Source organism: Rissa tridactyla, chromosome Z, assembly GCF_028500815.1.
Source record: "Rissa tridactyla isolate bRisTri1 chromosome Z, bRisTri1.patW.cur.20221130, whole genome shotgun sequence".
Classification (NCBI taxonomy): Eukaryota; Metazoa; Chordata; class Aves; order Charadriiformes; family Laridae; genus Rissa; species Rissa tridactyla.
The window spans coordinates 36,160,334-36,168,914 of NC_071497.1; positions in this window are offsets into that span (position 1 = coordinate 36,160,334).

Genomic DNA, 8,581 nt, shown 5'->3' on the forward strand with positions numbered 1-8,581 from the left:
GGAATAAATTTACTGCTTAATATGGAAAATAGGTTGTTAACTTGCTCACAGAAAAAAATATGAGGATACAAACATTACTGAAGCTAGGGAATCGTTTGATAAATCCCAAGCTGTCAGAGGTCAAATGGCTCAGAAGACCTTGCTCGCAGAAGCTGGTGGAAAACTTCTCCAGTCACAGGAGCTGTTCTTGAACAAATGTCAAAGGAATCAAATGTGAATCGCTTTGTCAACTAGTATATTTTTGATCATGGGAACAATTGGTTTGCAGCTCAAAGTTTAATCAAGGCAATGCAATTTGACAACCTGCTAAAACCTATGAGATCAAGACATCATTCCTAGAAATAGGATGCCATTAAACATCATCATCACCATTATGACTGACCCTTTAGAAGTCCTCCCAGTTTCAGCATTACCAGTTTCAATTAACAGTAATGGTTTGTGGAGAATACGTCTCTGGCTTGAGTAACCTTTGAGTGATTGACAAGACATGCTTCATTTTGCATAATGCAGTTTCATGAAGTTTTATAAAAAAGATTGTAACTCACATGAAATATACATTTTTGACAAAGGCAATTATATTTGTTGTGTGAGGACAAATTTGGCCAATGTCCTTATTTTTTTGTTGACAAGCTTAATAAATTTGGGTGGAAGTCATGCTAGAGCTCAATGTTAGGATAAGAACCATTAGAAAACCAGGCAACTCCAAGACAGAGTTATGGAATAATATTTTTTTCATTATGTATGTGGAGTAAATATAGGTTAGGAACTCAGCACCATGCCAGCCAACCATCTTCTGTGTTCCCCTAAAATGAATGCTGCTTTTCTGCACTTCTGGAGCTGAGCTCACTTCCATACACATCACCTCTCTTTCATGATCAACGTAAGATACCGCTGCCACACTCTGTTGTTACATTTTTCAACAAGCATTTAATACAAATGCCTGGAATGGATTCTGCTTGCCTTTGCTGAGTAATACATCTTCGTTTTGCTCCTTCCTCTCTTTTTTGACACATGGCTAGTGGGCCTCTGATGTCCATTCCACTTCTTGGACTCTGTACTGTGTGCAATAGGCCACCAAGTCCATTTGTGGCCTTCAGTGCAACCCAGTAACAAAGAAGCCTCATATGATTTTTGCCTTATACTGTATCTGTGCTTCACCCTTTAATAAAGCTGTGTACTGATTTAGGATCTTGTGAGGCCAGCTTGGCAGAGATAATGCTTTTATCTATAATATGATAGCATACAACCTCTTGCAAGGTATGGAAACACTGATCACAGAAATACGAACTTGGGCGTTACTGAAATTTGTGCTAGAGTAACTTCCTAGTCACTTCATGTATAAATGCTTCAGTCGGTAGAAATACTAAATAACAAAAAATGAATGAACAGCTACACATAGCACTTGCAAAGAAACACATTGTTTCTAGGCATGCAATTTACATTAAGATCAATAAGTTCTGCAGCTAAGTCCCCTTGCACCTCGAAGTTCAATTGGATGGTTCTGAATTTAGAAGCTTATAGCTAGAGCACTTAATAGCAAAAAATGTATGTTCCAGAAAGCTGTTCTCTGTATCTGCTCACAAGGGCTTACCTCTACAACTGTGCAGATATTCCACTTTTAGGTGCCCCTGTATCAGGCTCAAGAATGGAATTAGGTTGGTCATATTAAAACTTCACACTCTTTTGACTTTGATGTCTCTTGCCCAAAAATGAAGGAAGAGAAACAGTGCCAGTAAGAGCAAATTTTTCTCCATGGATCAGTAAAAAAAACAAAACAAAACCAAAACCAAAACCACAGTTGTCTTATAAAGGTCGTCTTTAGATAGGGTCACCCTACCTTTGAACACACTTGTTCTGAAGCTGTCAGCTGGAAGTTATCCTCAGAACAATACTTGAGTTTGTAACTCTGTTCAGCATTTCTGCTTTTGTCAGTTGGGAGTGAGCAAGGTGTATCACCGCTAGTCCATCCTGTAAGTGTTACACAGCTAATGCATCTCCTGCTGGCTACTGGCACTGGCAAGCAGGCAAGGACATCTGATGCCTGCTGAGAAGTAGGCAGCAGAGAACTGTCCAGGAAACTAGACTGAAGTCACAAGCAAGTCTAGATAAAATGTGATGAAATCTGTATTGTTCTCCTCCCCTTCCACAGATGCTGGACATTGGCCTTTCTTTAACTCACATCAAAACCTTATGTCCTAAAAATAACCGCATGAAAGTGGGAGGCATGATGTGGGTACGTAATCATTTGTGTGTGATGGGGTATTTTAGTCCTGCGTTAACACCATTTTCAACTGCTGGCGTCATTGCCTTCAATTCGATAGGATGAAAACGTGAAAAAGGGACACTGCATGAGTTTATCAAAGACTATAGAACAAAATTACTGTAATTAAGAGACACTGATGAAAGAACAAAGTGTAAAACAAATGACAGGCTAATGCATAAAGGCAGCTTGAAAGCATTTCCTTAGTCTGACATGAGCTGACAACAAGTGAGAGGGGGAAGGGGAAACCTGTTAATGAGCACATTTGTCAGCTCCTCTGTCAAGAGTCCCATCTTTGTCTCATCTCCCACCCATTTTCCATGCTGTGTGAAGTGAAGAAATTGCAGAGATAACACAGTGGTGGTTGTGTTGTAGTTCTGGGCCACTGTAAGCAACCAGAAACCAGATGGGTTTTCATTATGAAAATTGATGGACTACAGTGTTCATCTTTCTTTGCATCAACCAGCAACTTTCCCCCAGCTTTCTCACTGCTCTTGCAGTGGTTTTTGAAAACAGTAAAAATGTAGTTGCCTTTGATTGCTAGTTAGTTTTCAGAGAACAAAGGCATAAAATCTCTCACCATTTTACTACTGAAGTTAACTCTTCACTGAGCAGTATCTGACTACATAAAAATGAGTGAGCTCCTTTCTTGTCACTCATGTTTGTCTTTTTTTTGTGAAAAATTCTCTGTCTCTACCAAGAGATGTGTATGTTTGGCCCTACTAAGAGACATTCAAATACGGGAAGTGTACATCTGAAAGCTATATAACTGTATGGTTATATAGTGTTGAGACTTGAATCAGGTACTTAGACCAGGTGAAGCAGAGCTAATTTCTGTTAAAGTCAGTGGTCTTCAATATTTATTTTAGGTTTGATTCTGACCCAGCTTATGCTCTGGGCCTCTGGAATACCTCCTAGCTCTGGAAGGACATTCAAGCCCTCTCCCAGAACACAGCGCAACCAAGATTTATGCATGCTGTAGTTCCCCAACCACCCTCACCTACAAGAGGGTCCCTCCAGGGACCAGCTCAGGCTGTGATGTGTGCAAGAAAAAGCATACGCTGAGTGCAGGGCTGCCCTTTCCTCTGGTCACTGTACCACCTCTGTGAACACAGCAGTTACAGCTGGCAGCAGTACTGGCACCTTCTGCTCTACCCCACATGCGTTGATGCTTTCTCAGTCTTCATTTCACTATTAATTTAAAGCAGTGGGGAAGGCTATCCAAAAGTGTCTAATAAAAATTTGTAAGATTTTCTAATGCTATTATTTTTACATCCCATCTTAGATATTAGAATAGCTCAGATTTTGCCATGGCATCTTCAGCAAAAGTCTTGATATCAAGGTGGGAGTCTCAGTGTACGTTCTTCCATTTGATTTTAAATTTTTATTCCCATCTTACACAGATAAATCTTTCTTAATTTTTTTTAATTTAATATTTATTTTTTTTTTAATTCTTGGTCATCAACATGTTCTGTGCCTCTTGAATGTACCCTTGACATTCCTGTGGTTCTTTCAATGCATGATATTTTGCAAGCTTTTACTTATTGACATAAAGTGTTGCTGTTTGCTATTTTGGAAATAAAGCATTTTAGTAACTGGTGAGATAAGCATGAATTGAAGATAATTGCTGTCTACTTTCCAAACCATGTTGCTCAATTCTACCTGCAAAACATATCTCTAAAATATGTTCAGTTCATATTTACAATCTTTCATGGATTTCAGACCTGAATCAGTTTGTGTTTGAGATTCCTATATGGATTTAAAGATTTTCTATGAAAAGAATGTACATATTTTAAAATATTTTCATTATAAGTAAGACACGTGAAATGTTATTAAGTTGTTTTCGTTTTTTTTTCCTCCAGAGAAAAAGGGAAATGTAGATCAAAATGTCTAATTTTAGCATCAGAATTTGCAGTTGCCATAGTAATTAGTGCTAGCATTTTTAGTATTCACAAATTCTCCTTCAATTTGACAGCCTCTGTGTTTACAAGAAGTGACTCCTGAAAAGAAATGTGGTTACAGCATCACAGTGTCAGTTGGCTGGCAGTGTCTGATAGCATTAGATATAGCTATAGAACAGGCCCTCAGAGGGGTAAGGATGGAGGTGACACCTTCAGCATACTTTTTCTGTGACCACTTTGTAACTAATTCTGAACTTATTTAGTGTGTTTATATGTTGGTCCTAAGTGGTAGTGCTGTGTCATATTTTGCTCACAAAGTGAATAGGAATTACCGTAGCATTTCCAGTATGATACCTCGACTGACCTCCTTGAGGGCAGGGTTCAGAGCTACTTGTAATGGGAACTAGGGAAAAAATAGAGGCATAATTGTCTCTTTTAAATTAAGAATGTCCTGACAAACCCCTACAGTCTGACAAATTTAAAATAACATTTTTTCTTTTCAGGAATCTAATTTTAATTATATTTGAGGCTTGGAATATGCAATTTTCCAGTAAATAAGAACACATGAAAATACGTCAAGAGCATTCATTTGCAAACAAAATTGATATATCCCTGCTCTCTTCTGCTTCAGCAGGAATGCTGTGAAGAAGCCTATGCAATTGTTTTGTCATGCAGCATTCAGCACATACTAGAGGGTCTGTGAAAAATGCAATATCTCCACATGAATGACAAAAACACGTAGCTTGAAATGGGAAAGACAAAGGAAGATAGAAACATGTGTTTCTAGTGTTGCCCTTGTTGCTAGGGTCCACAGTGCCTCTTCATTTTAAGAACAGCTTGAAGATTAGCCCTCCATGTACTCATCAGCACGTTTCTTTGTATGACTAGAGTAACATTTATGGCTCAGGTTTCATGCTTTTTGCTATATTACACCGCCAGAATATTAGATTTCCTGGAGATAAAATGTAACAAAAAAGACTTCGAGGCTGCCCTACATGCAGTGCATAGTCTGACTGAATTGAGTGATGGTCATATTTCTAAACCATACTGGGTTTATTTTCAGGACTTGAAAAGAACTAGATAATGTGACTAAAAATTCATACTCATCCTTTTAACACTTGAAGACCCAGTTTATATAGTTCTGTAGAAAACAGTAAGCAGATTTTAAAATGAACTAAATCAGCGCAATACAAGCTATATTTATTTGTAATTCCATTCACCAAAAAAAAAAAAAAGAAAACCTTACAGGCACTGACTTGAGTTCAAATATGAAAATGTAGGCAAACAGGTAAGGGGGTTTCTCAGCACTGTTTTTGAGTGTTCAACAATCTTTATGCCTTTTTCTTGGAGGGAATGGCTCTATGAGAGAGTTAAAGGGAACTAAATCAACTTTCTGTCTGCTCATAAAAGAAGACTGACTGAGGGGAGAATTTGTGAACAAGACAGCAAGAGCCTGCTATAGTGGGCTCTGACTACTAACAAACTGAGGCTTCTGACATGTATTATGCAGACAGGAAATGTTAATTTCACTTTTCCCACATTAGAAAAAATTGAGAATATCTAGCAAATTATGAAAGAATTTGAAATTAATCTCCCATTGTTTAATTATCATGAATTATTGCATGCCGTGCAATAGAGTACCTGTGGAACAAGTAACGATTCTTTCCTTTTTAGCTGTTGTCTTCACAACACTTTATCTTGCTTTCATATTTCTATTTTTCCTAACTGTGTACTCTGCCTTGATTTTACTGAAAAAGTGGTTTTGTGCTAAGAATTTTACACATTGGACGAGCTTGACACAAAGACTTATAGAATTGCTGGGATACTCCTGCTCTCCACCTCGTTTTTTCTGCCTCAGGCTGTATCCTGAGGGTGCATGTTTGGGCTACGGAGAGCACAACACTCTACAGAGCAGGAAAAGCAGAATTTCCAAATTTAATGGAAGAATATCACAAAAAAAAAGATTGTAAGAAAATACCAGCACATGTACAGCTTCTTCAAACCATGGACCCTGAAACCAATAGGATTTATTATTTCTATTGTACATAGCTGAAAGTCAAAGGATTAACCCACTTGCTCTATTATGGTTGATAGAAAAATAAACTAAAAGTAATACAGTCCGATAGCCTAATTACTGTCATTTAATTTGGTCTTTTCAATTTCTCAAGTTCAACATAGTCCATGTGAGATATCTGAATAACCTGGCAATGCATGACAGGGATCTTCAGTGTCATGTCATTCCTTAGAAAACTGCTGAAATTTTGTAAACCCTCATCCTTCCTTGATTTGGTGGGGTTTTTTGGTTAGCTAGATCTGCTTAAATTGCTCTTTGACAAAGCAGAATTGCTTATAAATATTGGTGAAGGGCAGACCTCAAAAGGATTACTAGTATAGATGAAGTACCCTGAAGTTTAGGTTCTTATCAAAGCTCTTTGTTTGGGAAATTGGTCAGAAATCTCCCCAAGAGCAGACTTTATGCTGAAAGACTTATAATTTCTGGGCAGGAAATTGCATGGCATCATGTTGTCTTGCTGTATTTCATTACGTTCATTTCTCTGAAGTCAGATATATGAAAACAGACATAATTCACAGACACTGAAAGACATTTTTTAGAATCACCAGTAGAAAGCAATGATAATCATTCATTCAAAAAATCAGATACAATCAAAACAACCTGTAACCACATCCTATATCACCAGCTGAGAAGATCTTAAATTACTTTCAGCACTAATGCTTAGAAGTAGAAAATAAATAAAATGACTAACAAAAGGATGCAACTTCACACATGTGTTTGCATTGCTCAAAACCAATTATGTTTCTGTTGTTGATTCAAGGAAAATAGAGTATAAATGGAGAAAGAATATATGAACACCCATTTCTTTATCTTTTCAGTGAACTTAATTTACTAATGAGGAATGTGTGTTCATTCTTTTGCATTGAGAAAAAAGGATGTGGTCCTTCTTCTCATATACCTCATCAGTTACATCAAATTCAAACATTTTCAAACCCTAAGGCTCTCAGAAGTCCATACTTATGCTATAAAATAACTTCCATATAATGTTTCAGGTAGGACAATACCAAAACTGTTGTCTGGCAAAAATAGATCCTGATTTCCCTCAAGTTGTAGAAATTACAAAGGAAAATGCTTGAATTTAATTGCTCTGGGTCAGACAGTGAAGACCTGTGCTCGTGACGTCTAAAGTTTAAGACTAAATTTTCATGGTAGATTTTCATACACAAACTCTCACTAGCTACAGGTGAAATATGGGATACTCCAGGTTTGGTTTCCTCGGCACCAGAACTGGCTGACCCAAAATCAAGGTGTCATTAAAATGTGCTTCAGCCTTTTGTAGAAATGGTGTTTGCTGTCCTTTCTCTCACACACTTTTAGGCTTTTACATTGGTTAACTGTTAATTATTTTCTATGTAAGGAAACATAGTAAAGTGTGAAATAGTTAGAGGTGTGTGACAGACATGAAGGTTTTGCATTGGCTGCTGCTGATCTCATAATTACGGCTATAAGATCTCCTAAACTTACAGCCAAGTTTGACTGCTGCACTTCTTTTTATGTATTTTTCATCAGTCTCTCCAGGTAGCATGTTTCTGAGCCATTTGGCTTATGCTCCCTTGCCTTTCAGTACTCCTGCAGGCTTACTATATTTGCCCAGAAATGCATTGCCTGATTACTGATTTATTTCTCTGTAAGATGTGGCACACATTGGTTTTCCTTGCATGCAGATTTTCTTGTGCTATTCACAAAATTAAGAGGAATGAAAATGGGAACAAAGAATAGAGTGTTTGCTAATGTATGCTCTCAGTTTGCAGGAGAACTGGACCATAAAAGCAAGTGATGCTTCCTGCGTTTTTCCTTTGTAGTCATTATGGGCTGTTGACTAATAAGCCAATCTAATTTCAAAATACTAGGATGTACTCTATTGTACATAAACTGTTTTAAAGCCATCTTTTGGAAAAAAAAAAAAGTAATGAAATATAGCAAATAAAAGCCCCAGATAAAAGATGTGCCACTTAAAAATAATATGACAATATTGTGATGACAATGATTTTAAAACTGCATGTTTCCATTGTTTGACTTCTTTATACCAGTATAAGGTCAGGCCTAAAACTCCAACCACAAAAAATACGTAAAAGCTATGCCTCAGCTGCTGGCTATAGCTTTACAATTAGGAAACAGCATCAGGATCCTAAAGAAGAATATTATAAACAACCAAATATATTTCTATCACTGAATTAGTCATTTGTAGTTAATTTTAGTCCTCAAAGATTGCATATCTTCCTTTGATTAAATTGTACATTGCTTTATAAATAATATTTGTCAAATCTACAGACGTGGCTTTGAAAGCTTTGTATTTGTGAAAGACCAACTTGAATCTTTAAAATCACTGAGGGGAAAACATTTCTA